This window comes from Magnolia sinica, chromosome 10, assembly GCF_029962835.1.
Source record: "Magnolia sinica isolate HGM2019 chromosome 10, MsV1, whole genome shotgun sequence".
NCBI classification, from domain to species: domain Eukaryota; kingdom Viridiplantae; phylum Streptophyta; class Magnoliopsida; order Magnoliales; family Magnoliaceae; genus Magnolia; species Magnolia sinica.
Window position 1 is genome coordinate 19250612 of NC_080582.1, and position 19241 is coordinate 19269852.

Consider the following 19241-nt stretch of genomic DNA (forward strand, 5'->3'; position numbering starts at 1 on the left):
AACGAATCCGCAACCCATTCTACATCAAATTGGGTTGAGCCGAACCTTGTTGGAGTTCAATGGGTCTGGTTGGGCTTTTAGTAATAAGCAGTTAGTTAGCTTTGAGCTAAAAATCTTTCTGCTTCATTTAAATGGGCCGGGCTGGGGGCCGACATTGACTTGATCCTGATCCATTTCTACTCCCACTTTCCATTTGCAATCCATCATCCGGGGAGATGGGTACTGTTTGGTTGTTTGGAATGCTCTTGGTGTGAAAACTACAATAGTCGGGAGGCCTCCTTCCCCACCTTACTGTTCTTCTAGAAGTGGCAATGGGTTCTGCCCCTGGTCCACTAAATCCTGGGCCAGGGCCAGGCAGGCCTTGTAAGGAAAAACAGGGTTCAAATGATCAACGGTTTGAAATAGTGCAATCAAAGATTTTTGGGGTACTCTTCATCTATCACGAGTTTCATCATACAGATGGTAGCGGTCATTGAAACACGACCTTGATCCAACAAGTGCTGCATATACTCGATCAAAACCGTTGAAATCATGGGCCTCATTCTAGATACAGGGATAAGTTCATAATCTATTGATTGGATGATCCTGACCTTTGATTATTGGATGCATCATCATCATCATCGTTGTCTCGACTAATTTGAGGTATGCTACCTGAATACTTCTGTGCCATTCCACTCTATCAGGGACCATATCCTCAGATCAATGGGTATATGTTGGATGAATTTGGCATATTTGCCATTTTGAGCGGCAGCATCCTAGCAGGAGTTTTTAGGATTTATCCCTTCAATGGGGGATTATGGGTTATGATCCATCTAAAGTGGGGTCCTCAGTTTAGATTCACGGGGTTGAATGCCACGTGTATATTGGATTTCTGCTATCAGGTGGACGGTCATGATCTGCTAGTTTCTGTTGCAAAGGGGAGGAAAGAAATTGAGGCAAATTGAAGTGTAGAATGCCCTGGCCAAAACATACAGGCGGGCCAATTTATTTAGGGATCCAGGCTGTTGAAATAATTGGACCGATTGCCCCATTCACCAAAGATCTCCCAATAAAGATAATACAGCAACGGTCCATTTTCAACCAAAAAAGTTTGAAGATCCGGTGGCCAGGATCTTCAGTCTGGGGGATTTTGACATGGAGCCCATCATATGAACAGCCGGACCATCTACAAGCCCCGGTATTGCATAACGACCGTCGGTATACAACTCCAATGTACGGCTCATGAGTCTCTCACAGTCGTTTTCTCCATCTGTAAAAATCAGGACTACCACTTGTACCCTCTCACATGCGATGGATGGACGGCTTTGTGGCAACGTGTGTGAGATCCAGGCCATTTATCAAAGTCCTGTCTGATTTTGGGGCCATAAACCCATTTTTCAAGGACATTGTTTAGTGGGCCAGTCTGATTTTGGGCCCACAAATTGATTATGGGTTTGGCCCACTTTAATAGTGGACCGTCTAATTTTGGGCCACAAGAATGTTTGCTAATGATGGGCCACTGGCCCACTCATACATTGTTCATTTTCCTCATGAATTCAAATTTGTTTAAATGAAATTCCGTACATAACTGGTCAGGATGGGCCCAAGCTCGCTCATCAGGTGGGCCTCTCATCATTGATATGATGGTCCAACAACATTTCTAGCCGTCCATTTCGGAAACGGATTTGCTGCTGACCCTGCCACTAGCCAATGGCTAGTAGTCGGTGCTCTGTGGGCCCCATCATGATGTATGTGTTTCATCCATGCCGTCCACCCATTCTTTCAGATCATTTTATGATATGAGCCCAAAAATGAGGTTGACCCAAATCTCAAGTCGACCGCACAGTGTTGGTTGAACGCCCGCTGTTAAAAACTTATTGGGGGCCACAAAAGTTTTTGATCAAGCTGATATATTTATTTTTCCCCTCATTCAAGTCTGTATGACCTAATTAACAGGTTAGATGTCAAATAACCATTACGGTGGGCCCTTGGAGGTTTTTAATGGTGGACATTCAATTACTACTGTTTTCCAATGGTGTGGTGCACTTGAGATTTAGATATACCTCATTTTTGGCATCATACCTAAAATTATCTTTCAAAATGGATGGACGGCGTGGATAAAACACATACATCATGGTGGAGTCCACGTAGCACCGACCACTAGCCACCCGGCTGGTCTCAGCCTCACTAGCCAAACCGCGTCCATCTATTTCTTCCCATGTGTGGTCCCTACTAAATTCCTCTGTACTGTGGCCTACCCAAGTTTTGGATATTTGGTCCCTAGAGTGAGGAGGAGGTGACTCATGTAATCAACGGTTTGGATTTTACACAGATTAAAGTGGGTCTGCTTAAGATCACACGTCATTTTTATGTATGCCATCATTCCCCTTGAGGATGGAATCAGTGTACTCACCGACGCTGTTTTGATAGATACATCCATCATTCTACTTTTGATAATACAACAATTACTAGTTTGATTATTGCATTACCAAAAGTAGAAAGAAAGCGTGCATCCATCCACATGGTGGGGTGCAATCAATGACTCATCTAGAGACCGAAATCGGTGCGAGTCAGCCCAAATCATTCCAAACTGAGTTGACTCGCTGAGTTAACTCAGTTTCAGGTGATATCTAGAAACATGAATAGCAAAAATCAACATCCAACCCACCTTATTTTGATAGACACATCCATCTTTCTACTTTTGACCATACACCAACTTCTATCTTGATCATTACATTACCAAAGTAGAAAGAAATGTGTGCATCCATCAACAAGGTGGGGTGACTCAGCCTGGATAATTCCAAACTGCAAGGATTCTCTGAGTTAACTCGGTTTCAAAAGAACAATGAATAGAAGAAATCAATATCAAACCCATCTTATTTTGATAGATACATCCATCTTTCTACTTTTGACCAAACAACTACTTCTAACTTGATTATTGAATTACCAAAAGTAGAATGGAAAGGGTGCATCCATCCACAAAGTGGGGGTCCAAACGGGTGTGACTTGGCCCGAATAATTCCAAATTAAGATGACCCGCTGAGTTAACTCGGTTTCAAGCAATATTAAAAGCCATGAATAGCTGGAATCAGTATCCAACCCACCTTTTTTGATAGATACGTACATCTTTCTATTTTTGACCATACAACTACTTCTAAGCTTCATTTGTTGCACTACCAAAAGTAGAAAGAAAAGGTACATCCATCCACAAGGTGGGGTGCAAATGATGACTCAGCTGAGGACTGGTCCTAGTGCAACTCGGCCTGAATAGTTCTAAACTGAGTTTACTCACCGAGTTAACTCGGTTTACGCTATGTTTAGAACCATGAACAGTTGAAGTCAATATCCACACACCTTATTTTGATAGATACATCCATCTTTCTACTTTTCACCATACAATTACTTCAAAGCTTCATTTATTTCACTACCAAAAGTAGAAAGAAAAGGTGCATCCATCCACAAGGTAGGGTGCAAATGATGACTTAGCCAAAGATTGGTACCAGTCCAACTCGGCATGAGTCGTTTCAAATGAAGATGACTCACTGAGTTAACTCATTTTAAAGCTATGTTTAGAATTCATGAATCAATATCCAACACCTTATTTTGATAGATACATCCCTCTTTCTACTTTTGACCATGCAACTACTTCTAGCTTGTTTATTGCATTATGGATAGTAGAAAGAAAGGGTGCATCCATCCAAAACGTGGGGGGTGAGAAAAATGACTTCTAGGGAATGAAACCAGTCCAAACTTACCCAAAATCGTGGAAATTAGGATGACTCACTGAGTTGACTCAGTTTCTAATGATGTTTAGAACAATGAATAGCATTTGCCACAACCATGGCACATGATTCAACAGAACCCTACATCATCAAAGGGAGAAAATGGTTTAAATATCCATAAATACAAAAAACAGCTCTTACATGTCATGTCATTTATCATCACATCACATACCATGTGCAGCCATCCACCAATGGACAGTGACGGCACGTGCCGATTGCCGATTTTCCACCTACCATTACATACATTTTATGTCAATAGCAATGCTACTATGGCACACATGTGCATGTGTCATAGAGTTCTGTTTTGTGTGTACCAAAACATCCGGCGATCGGGACCGTTGACTAGGTGGGCCCCGCTGTTGATGGACCAACCCAAAAATTAACGCGACCGGACCGTTAAAAAATGACCAGATTGGTCCAAATTCAGTGAACAAAACTTATGGCAATTAGAAGTTTGAAGTTGTCCCAATTGCTACCATTTTCTAATGGGCCATATAAGTGGGGCTAATAAAATCGAAGGTCGGATCACTGTACATGCTTGTGATGTGTATGATCGGCGCTGAATTGGACCGTTGCGTTATATAGTTATGTGATGAAGATAGGTTAATCATATTTACCAAAAAATGAAAAAAAAGAAAAAGAAAAAGAAAAGAAAATATACCATAAAAGTAAGCAATATTTACAGCTTAAGGACAAATAGGTTCTTTTCACATGAAACCAAGCTTATTATAGAACTTATTAGGAATAATCTCCCTTTTGGTTTATGTTATTTTCAACATCCAACCAAAACCCAACTCTCTCTCTCTCTCTCTCTCTCTCTCTCTCTCTCTCTCTCTCTCTCTCTCTCTGTTGTTGGATTGTGAGTTGTGACGGGTTAGTTGGTGTTGTAGACATCCATACAAACTTGCTGGGCCCAACAACAACAGAGCCCGTGACCCCATTTGACAGAAAAGACTCCACTTGTAATTGGTTAGTGATTTGATACTCTGGCAGGATATGATGGTTGATACTCACTCACCCAAAAATCGTACACGCCAAATCAATTATGAATTCGAATGAAACACCCCACATTCTCAAAACACCACAGACAGGTCGAATCCTAAAATCAGATCCGTCCAAAGAACTTTTTTTTGGTCGCTTTACATTTTGAACATTGAGTACGTGTCCAAGAATCTTATATTAAAAAAAACCAAGTCAGTATAAATTTTGATTTATAATCTATCTAAACAATGCCCCACGATTTGGACAGTTTAATTTAAGTTAATTCAGAGCGCCACGTTCAAATTTTCTTGATGCATGTGTATTGACCACCAAGCTCCAGCAGAGTATCAAAGTCTTCTCCTTTATAGTAATTATATGTAAATCTGTAGATTAGTCAAACGTAGTAGTATTTTAATCCAAGCGAGAAAATCAATGTCTTGTATGATTAGGCTCCCATTAGTGGTGAATGAAAGGGACATGTGTGATGAAGGGCTAATAATCATACAACTGCTTGTATTGTGTTTTAGCTAGGAGTAGGAGATTTTTAGGCTCCCATCAACATCAACCTGAAAGGAAATCAATAGAAAACAACACTTGCAATTGTTGGTATCATGTGGGTGGTGGACCATAACTGCCCTGGATGTGTCCAACCGTTTCTGGAGTCTGGCCATTACATCTCTGTCTAGACATGACATACATATGCATACATGATGTGGGGGTAAGGCCACACGTGCCAGCGTGTCAGGAAGTGCAATATCAAGGCGTCCATCATGTGGGGGTAAGGCCACACGTGCCAGCGTGTCAGGAAGTGCAATATCAAGGCGTCCATCATGTGGGTCTCATCATGTACTGGTTCCTGCCTAAAATTAAGGCTAGCTTACTCGGGCGAGCTTCTTGGATCTTACACGAGTGGTTTTTTTTTTTTTTTTTTAAAGGAATATCTAATACTTAGAAAGTAAGAAATTTATAAATACACTCGAGTCGTGTGGAATCGAGTAGAGTTTTATTGAGTTTTTGTTTTGTATGAACATTGCTGTTTTTGAGTTGAGTTGAATTTACTTGAGTTTTACTGAGTCATGACTGGACAAGTTGAGTTGAGTCTACTCAGGTAGGTAGGCTAGTCTACTCAGGTTTGCCTACTCATCAGCTGTGGAAAGACTCGATTGGTTGAGTTGAGTCGACTGAAAAACTTGGGCAAGCTTCTCGGATCTTATATGAGTTTTTATTGAGTTTGAAACCGACAATATATAAATCAAGGTCGAGCTATGTCTAGGAGAGTTGAATTTTATTGAGTTTATATATATATATATATATATATAAACTTCCTTGAGTGTTTATTGAGTCTTGACTGGTTTAAGTTATTTGAATCTACTCAGGCAGGTGTAAATGAGTTTATTTATTTATTATTTTTATTATTGATTTTTAAAATATGTACCTGCTTCTTGGATCAGGGCATCTACATGGTGGGACCCCCAGTGATGGGGCATATGATGATCAGTCTTATACAGACAAGTTTTTAGACTTAGCTAAGGTTGTCAATGGGTTGGGCTCTATAGTATCTAGATGCTAACTAGGTTTTGGTCTTTTTGGGTTTGGGTCTAGTTCTTAAAAGCCTGTTAGGCTTGGATCTGATCGGGTTCAAAGTTGAGTTTGGAACATATAAGAGCATTTATATGGTTGGGCCCAGCCATCAGATGGAAGATTGCACGCACATGTGCCACTTTAACATTAGCATGGCATGTAAACGGTTGTTCTTAATTACATACTAGGTCTAACACATGGACCTTATCTGAACCCAACTAGACTTGATTTTCAACCAGGTCCAAAAAACTGAGACCCACTTTCTTAATAGGTCTTAAAATGGGATTGGGACCATTAAAATCGAGCTGGGTCCATTGGGTACCTACCGGTCTTGGTACCAATGGATAACCCTGGGCTTAATAAAGCTCTCTCTCTCTCTCTCTCTCTCTCTCTCTCTCTCTCTCTCTCTCTCTCTCTCTCTCTCTCTCTCTATATATATATATATATATATATAGACACAACCATGTAATGAAAAATGCTATGAGTTGGTTTGTTTTTGTTTTTTTTTTTTTTTTGCAATAAAAAAATGCCCTTTCATGTTAATTTTTTAGAATCATATGGCCTACCAGAAAGGAGCCTGAAGGTTTATTTTTATTATTATTTTTTAATTTTTTTTAAAATTTATTATTATTATTATTATTTTAATATTTGAAAGCTCTCTCTCTCTCTCTCAGATTCATACCTCACACGTACGGCACATGACTGTGTGGTCTACATATGTTAGATCTAAGCCAATTTGAAACCAACAATGAACATGCCTGAGCTTAAAAAAAATAAGGCCTTGAATATGAGTCTATTGAGTTTCACGTCTTTTGTTTTCCACATGCTTGGTACGTGCCATTTGCCAGTGTATACATAGATATAGATAATGCTATTTCTACCCTATTTGTACTTCTATACTATATATAATGCGAGTAGCTTTTTGGTGAATTTTATTCTTACCATCAGTTTTCTAAAAGTGGAAATACTAATATTTTATGCTGAGGCTGTATGTTTCACATTGGGGTGATTTTATCTCTCTTACTCTCCTCTCCATGCGCGCGCACATTGCACATAAAAGCTTAATTCTATTAGATTTTATTATATGCACTCTTGTAATATAAACTATATAAGGGGATAATTTGTAGAGAGTGAGTGCATTCTTCTAAAGTATTTATTGGTAAGAAAATTCTTATATAGAGAAAAAATACAGAGAAGTAAGTCTTATATTAATTCTGATTTTTCTTATTTTAATAAAGAAAAAAGTTTTATGTTGCTGTATTGTGTGGATGTATGCGTATTGTTGACCCACATGCATCTCCATGCATCTTGTATTATTTGACTTATGACTTTGTAAAATATTTTTAAATTTTTTTAAATATTTTTTCGTGATTTTGTATTATTTGTATTAATTTTGTGTAAGTGTCCTTCCGTAACAATTTGTATGGAGCCAGAGGGTGAGAAGTCTTTTAGCACAAGATTAGTGTTGGTGTTTATATATATTGTAATTGTATTTTAAATAGCTAGATTAAGTTTTACCAAATTCGTGCTGAAGTTTGATGGATTTAATTACTCATTGTAAGATGAAAGATGAGATATTTGAGGGTATAAATTAACACACTATGATGGATCTTCGTAGACTAGATTTGATTTTGTTTAATATATCTAATTAAATTACTTAAAAATGTTTGTAGGATAAATTGTGAAATATATATGAAGAAAAATCAATGTAAAATAAGATATATATTTTTTTTTTCTTCTTTTTTTTTTTTTTTTTTTTTTTGTAACAGTAATTATACAACTTGAAGATAAATAAATGATATTCTTTACAATAACACTAAAAATACATTTAATACCATGATCGGTAGATTAGCGGTGATTAATGTGAAGATTGGCAATAAATAAAAGGTCACACATCTGCATTGTTTGATGTCAGATTCGTAAAATGATTTAATTATGAATCTTAACAACGATTCATATCTTTATATAGAATTAGCCATGTCCATGTTGCTTATCGAAGAGTTTCATAAAAAAAATATACTAGAGTTCTAGTGATGAAATGATGGTCAGAGAAAGATTTATCGAAAAAGGTACCAATGGAAGAGAAAAGATGAGATTTAAATCAAAATTGTGTAAAACAGGAAAGTGTTGAAATTGCAGAAAAAAGAATCACTCGTGCAAAAATTGTAAACTTCAAAAAATTATATATAAACTGATTCACACGATCAAACATAAGATTTAAATGGTTCTGAAGAAACCTAATTTCAAAAAAAGTAATTCATATGAGGACAGGGAGTGTTGTTAATAGTGATTCTATGAAAGAGTTTGAACCATTAATAAATTTTAGATTTAGACGCTTTGTTTCATTTGACACTACATGAACATATTTTTTCTTGATAAGAGATTTATTATGTAAAGGAAGAATGAGAGAGAAGTAAGCTTTGTATTATTTAATTATTTATTTTATTTTAGTGAAGAAAAAAACTTTGTATTGCTGCTTTCTGGATGTAAATATATTTTTGAACTATATATATTTTGGTGCCTCTTGTTTCTAATTTTTGATTTGGCTTTTAGTTTGGGTAGACCCCTCTCATTTTTTTTTAAATTTTTAAAATTTTTTTTTTTTTTGTGGTTTTATATTGCTTGTATCGATTGTGATTGCAACATTTTAAGGATATGGCAAGCCATTATAAACAAAGTTATGGGTATTTTAAAAACTTAAAAATATGGTTGTTGATGCATAATTCTAATTTCTTATGCAAAAATATCTTAAAGGTCTAAATTTAATCCAGAAAAAGCAAGTAGTAATGGATAATTTATCCTCACAATAGTTTTAAGAGTTGTTAGGGTAGGACATGAAAAGGATTTTAACCAAAAGTAGAATATTTTTGTAATTTTAGAAATTGCCTCTCTCTCATATCCCTTTGAAAGTCTCTCCCAATTTCCCTTTCTTTTCCTTTCTTCATGTGCGTTGTACTTATCATACTCTTAATTATAAAACTTAAGTAGCAGAGACAATTTTACCATTACAATTAATTTTATAAGAAGCTAAGTCTTCATATTTTTGAAAAGGACATGGGAAATCATCTTACCCACAAAAATTCCTTCACCGACTTAGATTTTACACGCAAAAAATAGTACACCCCCCTTTCTATGCATATAGCTTTCACGGTCTCTCTTTGCATGAGCTGACAACTCCTCTTGCATTTCGTATAGTTCACAACTTTCTCTTTATGTGTGATCCACACCTTTTTTTTTTTTTCTATGGCTTGTCTCTATGCATGTCATCCCTATCTTTGTCTTCAAAGAAGATCTCGCTCCCTTTCTCCCGGTGCAACATGCACCTAACATGAGTGTGTTTGGTTGCACCAAATTTCTTGAAATATTATAAAGCTAGTAACAAATTAAACAATTAACCATGAGATATCAAGAAATTTCATAATATTAGGTGCAGCCAAACAGACCCTTTGTATCTTCTCCAAAATGTCCACTCGATCATTTGCTTCACTTGATGGGGCCCTCATCAAAACGATTTTTGGACCGTATCTCATGTATGGTAGTGCCCCACAAGGTGGATGTTTTTGACCATTTACTCATGCAACCAGGGGTCCCATCCACTGATAAATGCAAGATTGCATCTTTCCCCAGTATATGTTTGGTTCGAAGTATTTAATGCCAATGTCAGGGAATACTGACCCACCTGCTAATACTTCATGTAGACCAGACGAGGGTCACAACATTGTGAAATTGTTTTCTTACATAGATTTTTATGAATTAAGTTTTACTGCAAAATTCTTAAAGTAATTCTGATTTTACCACATAAAATGTTGTTATAGGTAAGTGCTTTTGGAAGGATGAAAGGACCCAACCCCCCCTCTCTCTGTCTCTCTCAAAGATGTGGTTAAGTTGAGAATTGTCCGTCCATGCAGAGCGTATATGACATCCAACCCTTCCAACAAATGTTACCAACCATGATAATCAGACAAACTAAAAATCCAGACAATCCAATTATAAGATGGACCACACAATTAAAAACAATGTACAACACCCAAAAACATCCAAATTCATGTGCAGTGCATTTGATGATTTGATCAGCTAGATTTTTAGTTCGACCATCATGATGCAGTTAACATGTTGGACAGGTTAGATGTCATACACATACCACATTAGCCCAACAATTCTCCACTTTATCATCCAGAAAAATGGCCTCATCATTAACATGGAATGCCCCTTAAATCATGCCAATCCAGCCATCAGATGGGCCACCGTATGAATTTGGAAGTTACGAACCGGTATAGGTCATAGATGGAGTGCCATTGACGGAGTGATACTGGCGATACCACCTGTATTGGTGGGGAACAATATGATACACTAAAATTGATATTTCAACCTGGTAATTTTTAGGGCGTCCCACTTTCATGATGCCATGATGCTACTAGATGGATTGGATGCCATATGCATCCCATGTGGGCCCCACACAATGTTAATTGCATGAAATTCTCATCCACAACTAGCTGTTTGTGGGACCTTGTTTGTTATAACCTCCATAATAATGATATCACATTTATAATAGGTTTAATGGTGCAACTGAATAGAGATTGTAATCATACCACCGCACCGGTGCACGGTACCGTTGAAATGCTGCAGCTAAGCTTGTTTGGGTAAGAGTAGTACTATGATGGCGACCACGAAGAGAAGTAATGAGCCATGTTCTAAAGGGAATGAGCTCATTTAGTTGGATTGTGGTCCATGTGCTCTTCTTTGGTACTATCAAACTCATAACAATAAGGAAAAAAGGAATACAAAAAGAAAATAAGGCCATATATTAGATGGTGATTGTTATGGACCGCCAAATCATAGTTTAAATGTACTCGAGCATGACTCGGTTAAATGTCATTAAGACTCAACTCATGACTCGGTCAAAAACTCATCTAGGGTCAACACAACTCAATGAAACTGGACAAAACAAGACTCTACCTGCCGAAACATAATAATATTCACTGATGGCTCCTCATTTGAGAAGATGGACCGGAACGGGGTGGACGGCACACGACTCAAGGATCCAAACCATTCATCAGAGTAAGGTACATTTTTCGCATGCGATGGACTCAAAAATGTTTTTGAACCGCCGATCAGGTGGGCCAAACTTTTATGAGAAATATGGGAGGAGAAAAGTCCAGTACCCTAAATTTGGGTACATGGCATGTTCACGGTGTATCCTACCTGATGAATGGTCTGGATCTTTAACATGTGCTCTGTACACTTGGATCTGTGGCATGTGTTTCACCCTCTTAAATGAGAATAATGGAAAAAGCAAAAACTCGGCTGATTACACGACTCGACTCAGTAGACCTTCAGGTCTAGTACAGTTGTTTATGATTAAAATGACTAATCCATGCTAGAGAGAGAAAAAAAAAGAAAGAAAATGTCCTCAACTTAGTACATCCATACCCACAAACCATTAGATGGGATTGTTTATAGCCGTTAGATGGGATGGGGTTGAACTTGTAGCTGATTTGAACAGTTAAAACCATGAAAACTCAACTCGACATGAGCCGGCCCTGACCATGGGCCCACCTTGATGTATATTTTGTATATCCACACCGTCCATCTGCTTTTACATCTCATTTTATGGCATGAGCCCAAAAATGAAGCAGACCCAAATGTCAAGTAGACCACCGCTATATAGAAAATAGTGGTGATTGAATGCTCACGATTAAAAACTTGCTATGGACCAACGTAATGCCCACCATAATGTTTATTTCCCATCCAACCCGTTGATAAGGTAAAAAAAGACCTGGAGTGGGGCTTTTTCAGCCCACAGGAAGTTTTTAATGGTTAGTGTGGTCCACCCCCCACCTGGATCTACTTTATTTTTGGGTTATGCCCTTAACAATCTGGCAAAACAGATGGACGGAGTGGATATACAATAGATACATCAAGGTGGGCCCCAACGGTCAGGGTCGCATCATGTTGGGTGTGGCCATGTTGCACCTAATCCGCTCCCTAGTCGAAATGGACGTGAACCATAACCATAAACGTGTGTGCATGTGGGCTATGAGACACCGAAAACCAAGTGGGGCCCACCATTTCAATTCCGAAAGCACGACCTCGACCTTACCTGTCATGGGCCACACAACACTCAATACGACAAAAGAAGGCCCACCTCCCATCAAAATCATACCTAAACCCATGAAAAAAGAACATTCTTATCTAAAAAACAAAGAAGACTAATCTAGCTTAGATACTATGTATTATTATATAACAGCAATCATCAAATGTAGTAATTAATAAAAAAATGGAGTGTGAGAAATCCAAATCATAAGACATCATTAGGTCATGTGCTACCCCCAGCACTGCTTCATCTTTATGCATTCCTACAAGGAAACAGGATCCAAAAGTGGGCCATGGCATGGACCCAACATTTATAATAACAGAAATGATTACGTGTGCCTGTAATGGACCATCCACTTAGAATTTGAATTTTGAAATGCCAACTAAATTCCATCTGGTGTATGAATGAAGTTCATAATTCAAAATAGCTTGATTGGCTGTCCACTTTCCAATTTATACTTTTCACTGGCATTTGCATAATGGAGCCCACCCAATGGACCACATGGATCTTGCACATGTGTGCCAGATTGGAACATGATGATAAATGAATTTTGTACAAATTACTGCCTCATTGATTTCTCATTTACATTTTGACAACTTTTTAAAAAAGGTTTCTAACAGGCTACCCTTAATTTAAGTAATTATCATCCAAATACCTTTCACTAGATTATTATTATTATTATTATTATTATTATTATTATTTTTTAAATTTTCTTTTATAACAGAAGTTGGGGATGGATGGTGCTAGGAAGGGGTCAGTGGCTTAATTAGGTAGGCCTTGCCGTGATGTTTATGTGAAATCTACTCTGACCACTAGATGTGACCCCATGTTAGACTCAAGGCCCAAAAATCATCCCCATCTATGATTTAGGTGGACCGTAAGATTGGAAACAGTGTACACAGGGCAGCACTCACCTTTCAAATAATTTTCCTTTGTGTGGCCCACCTGAATCATAGATAGGTTTGATTTTTGGGCCCTAAGATATAAATTTTGCTTTGAAATTTAATGGTAGGAGTAGTTTTTATATAACCATCATGGTGGGCCATGTAAAAATCAAGGGTGGACATCTTTATCTAACTTGTTTCCTTTTATGTGGTTCTTATGAAATCATGAGTCAGCTTGATTTCTATGTGTCCTATCCTAGCATAGGATTACACATCTAATAGTCGGAGTGGATTTCACATATACATTATGGTAGGGCCCTTAAAAAATCAATCAAGGGCAACCATCTATCAACCATTCCTAAATTTCTACTGATATATTTTAAAAATAAAAGGACTTCCACCCAACCCGTTGGACTACAAATTATCATCCATCCAAAACATATCTTCCAACTTTTCATATACATGTAAGATCTAACCTGTCTGATTTCTTCATGCGAAAATAAGTCACATCTACTCATTTACTAGACATCACTTGTATTTTGATGTGTTGCAGGGGTAAAACTTGTTTTCTATGATCTAACCCACCGGATGATTGATTGGAATGGGCTAATTTTTTAATAGGGTGATCCTGATTGCGGGACCAACCTATTGGAAGGGTGGGATGTTGCATTCGATTAATAAGTTGGAAGTTATCCATTGGGTGGACCATAACTCAGGTCCAACCAGTTGGAATTGACACATTCTCTTTAAAAAAGAAAAAAAAAAGTATGGACCAGCCCTAGGTTTTTGATGGGGTCCACTTAGATGTGCACGCAAGATTCACTTTGAAAATTAGAAATGTAATCCCACGTTAGTCCTGCAGGGACAAAATCAAGATGACATGTGATTTAGATGGGCCACACCAAAGGGAATAGTTAGAGAGAGACATCGACCCCTGACTTTTACGAGGCCCATGCGATGATTGTATAAAAAATAACTCAAACCATATGGTCTACTTAAATAAATAGAGAAATAATTTAGACAGTAAGCGTTGCCCTCACCATTATTTCCAATCATATAGTCTACTTAAATAATGGATAAGTCTATTTTTGGCCCTTGGCCTAACATGGGTGAGCAGTTAGTAGCCAGAGTGGATTTTACATAAACATCATGGTTGGCCCCACCTAAGTTGCAACCCCCTTGCTTGCCGGGCACAATCTCAACTTCTGTTTAGAAATTAAATCTAACATATGCACTTAGTAATTAACTATTAAAATTAATGGGTAACTTTCTGAAAGCTTTTTTGAAAAAGGTACCATACCTATATATGGTAATGATGCGATAGATTTGTAAAATTCCTTTCAGTGATTTTTTTGGACATCTATACCATGCGAGTAATACGCTCATCATGAAAATCACTTGTCACAAAAATCAACCCTATTTTCAGATAGGTGGGCCACACCGTTGGAGCTAATAGAAAACGGACGGTTGCACTCAACATACAGGTAATTGCATCTAGTGATTGGATGGCTTAATATTGAGATAAGTAATTCTCATGATGGGGCCCACCATTTGCATGTTACCAGTTGCATATTGGTAAGAAAGATATACCTGCGTATTGAGGCGAAATGCTACGTGTAGCCACTCATTCAAAACAATTAAGCCATGTAAAACTACAGGGCTTGGCAAGGGTTTTCAACCAATTACAACGTCGTTCAGGTAGGGCACGGTTTGGGTGGATCCCTAATCGTGGGGCCTGCCATAATATTGTATGTAACTTACATCCACACCGTCCATTCAATTTTACAGCTTATTTTAAGGCATGATCTAAAAAATGAAACAGATCCAAATCTTAGGTGGACCATATCACAAGAAACAGTCATGATTGAATCCCCACCATTAAAAACTCCATGGGGCCACTGGAATATTTATTTGCCATCCAACCTGTAGATAAGGTTACAAAGACCAGGATGAAGAGATCACACAAATATCAGCTTGAAAAGCTTTTGTGGCCCATGATAAGTTTTTAATGGTACTCTGTTACCACTGTTTCCTGTATTATGGTCCACTTGAGATTTAGATTTGCTTCATTCTTGAGTCATGCTCTAAACTGAGTTTCCAAAACAGATGGACAGCATGGACATAAGGGACATGCATTACATTATTGTAGGCCCCAGGGCTACTAAAGCCGTGCCATGCGGGTAGTTTATGATGAAGTTGTGTCATGGTCATCTCTCCACTTAAAAAAAATCTACTTATTACTTTTTTCTCTCCTGTGACATATTAAGAAGGAAAATGACTATCCTAACCTAAATTCTTTTCTGTATCATGACCTAACTTTAAATGTATATATAATTAAGTTAAAGAGATTTAAATAATAAAATTAATCAATCCAAGTCTTATTTTCACATCAGGTGATCATCATGTGCTCTGCCCACCTTTGAAAGCTTAGCTGTAACTTTGTATCTCAACATGTTATATGTTGGTGGGAAGCTTAGTTGTATCATTTTTGTATCTCAACATTTCTTATGCACTCTCATGTGTATGCGTGAGAGAGTGTCTCAATTCCAATGTGCTGGACCACAAATTACGGTGCACTTGATGAGTAACTTTCAATTTTTCATGTGCGTACGTCATCTAATTTGTCCATTTGCCCCATCAAGAGGATCACCTTACGTAAAAATCAGCAAAATCCACTCATTGATTGGACAACACTTGTATTTTTCTGTTTATCGAGAGATAGTTATTGTTTTATATGGTGTGGCCCACCAGATGAGTAGATTTGGCTGATTTTCTTCCCTGCACTGTGATTCTCATGGTGGGGCCAACCTATTGAAAGGGTAGGACGTCATATTCATTCATTAGGTTTGAAGTTAACCACTGGGTGGAACCCGTACTACCATTGAATAATGGTAAGGAATGGTAGTGGAAGGGGAAAATGGAAAAACGAAAAGGGAAACTAATTGTTGTTTTAGCTAAAAACTGCTTGATAATCAATAACCTAATATTCAGTGGTAAAAATGGGGCTTCACACATTACCTGCTGTTAATTAACATGCACTTTAAGTTGTATAACATAATGGAAGATGACTGTTACCATTATAACAACTGGTGTTATGATATTTAGCAAACTTTGCTTGTAACTTTTTGAGATGTATTTGAAAATTTATTTTTAATATTAAGCTCATCTTAATTTTCTTTATCTTTTGTTTTATAAGAGTCCTGTATTTTACCTTTTTAAGGGTTTTTTTTTTTGTCATTATACCATGTTGAAATTTGCTTAAATTTGCCCAAGTTACTCTTTCTACACATGGGTGCATGGACCCACATGTGTGTCATCATCACCATCATCGTTATTATATAAGTCTATTGGGCTACATGAATCCTTTGTAGCCTCCACCGACATTCCACTCTATCAAAGGCTGTCCTTTTAGTTAACCATAGGTGATTGAGTCCTTTATTTTTTTTACAACCTCCCTTTACAACCTTTTAACCTCTTTTTCTTCATTTGGAGCTTTCAACTTGTACTAACTCACTTTTAATAATCATGTTTCTTGATACCTGTGTCTGTTGAGATTTTGGCCTGCGGAATCATATAGATCTAGATCTAGGATAGCAATCCAATGGCACCAAGCACATACAAGAGAACACAAATTTAACATGGAAAACCCTTGCGGAAAAAAACCATAGTACAAAGCGATAAATCTCCACTATGAAAGCATAAATTATAAAGAGAGAGTACTTACCCGATTCGAACAACCTCCAATCTCACCCTTGCTACACTCTTTAGAAACCCTAAAATCTTTTTAGGAACCCTTATAACTCCTTCAGAAAGCCTTAGAATGCCCTAGAATAGCCCTAGGGACCTCTATTTATAGTTTAGAAAACTCCCCTTCCGCACATCCTTGAAATCGCCTTAAATTTACGCAGTTCGTGCAGAATCCGCATACGAATCTGCGTAACCTCGACTAGTCGAAGGAAGGCCTCGACTGGTCGACCAAGCCTCTCGACTAGTCAAGCAACACAGAATAGCGAAAGGATAAAGCCACTGGACTTCAAGTCGAGCTGGCCTCGACCAGTCGAGTGGACCCTCGACGGGTTAAGTAGCCCACTCAACCAGTCGAGCAGACTTGAAGACTTTTTCTGACAACCATCTCCACCAAGTCTTTAATTTTCAACCATGTAACTCCTTGACCTCTTCTCTTATCTCTACATCATATCATAGCTTCTCGTGCACACTCCGTCTTCCTTTTACGCCATTGCCAAGCCTAGAAAAGTTGCACAGAACTTGAATTTTTTTTAAGGAACGATCTTAATGAGCATGTCTGCTGAATCTGAATCTTCATACCCAACCAACTTTGTTCCTGTCTTCCCAAAAGTAAAGACGTAGTCTTCTTACTATATCACCGCTACCCAATATTACTTGCCGGTGTACTTGCTCACAACACTAATAGCTTGTGAAATAACCGATCTAATCCAGACCATGGCATACACTGCCAACCATATTTAAATAAGGCTCATGAGATATCTTGCTTTTCCTCATCTGTTTTGGGACATGTCCTGAGGAAAACTTGAGAAGAGACGCGCAGGGAACGCTCTCCGGCTTCACTTGGCTCATCACATCCTTGATCAATACCTACACACAAGGTATTCCTCCTGTGATTAACAAAGCTTACTCCTCCTTCAGTCTCAATGTCGAGAACCATCTTTGTAGCCCTCCGATCCTTCATCTTGAATGTCCCACTTAACCGAGTCTTCAGTATATTGATTTCAGACATGTCATAATTGGCGATCTATATGTCATCAATTCCTGACTCACCATGAAGGAATTAAAACACTACCTAGGCGACATGTCGAACCACGACCTCCTGTAAAGTCTTTTCTCAGCCCCTTTAATTTCGAACCGATCTGATTGCTTCATGTAGATCTGCTCTTCCAATTTTTCTTATAGAAGTGCAAATTCTACATCCATCCTTCTAGCTCAAGATCACATTGGCCAACTAGCGCCAATCACGGATCTAATAAACACCTGCTATACCGTCAGCGCGAATATCTCTGAGAAGCCGATCCCTTCTCTTTGAGTATAACCCTTCGCTACCAACCTCACCCTGTATCTATGCTGTATCCTCCTGAAGATCCACCTACATCCAACAGCTTTCCAGCCCACTGGAAGCTCCACCAGCTCCCATATGTCGGTCTAGTACAACGAATCCATCATATAGCTCATAGTTACCTTACACTTCTCAGCACCAGGCTCACCTAGAGCCATTCGAATAGAAGATGAATCCCCTTTGATATTGGAGTTGTCCATGTAACTCGCCAATATCCTGCGATCATGTCGTGTGATTTTTCTCACAGGTGGCTGGTCTACCTGCTTTGTATCCCTATCTGCGCGTCTTAGCCTTCCTGCCCTGCCCACTCATGTGGCCATGCCCAGCATACCACACACGTGCAGATGTGGAATCCGCTACATCCACTGCATCTTCACCTTTTGAAGTGCTCCCGATCAACCTGTACATGTTACCAAGTCGTTGCGCTTTCATGATTACCTGTGCCCCCTTAGATACCTTAAAAACACCATTAATACCTGTGTACTTGCATCTTTTTACCTTAAGCACACTAAGAGAAATCAGATTCTCCTTTAAATCAGGAACATGCCTGACATCAGTCAAGGTACGCTCTGCCCCATCAAATATCTTGATGTACACCGAACCAACAACCATGATATTACAAGCAATGCCATTTCCCATAAATATCTGTCCACCATTGCACTCCCTATAGCTGGTGAACCAACTACGATGACGAGTCATGTGAAAAGACGCTCCCGTGTCTAGCATTCACTCGTCCTTACGATCATCGTATGACCGCCTGATAGTAGACATATGTAAAACATTACCATCACATCCACTCGATCCATCTGACGTGACAACATTAGCCTCCCTGTATGAAGCCTCAGAATCTT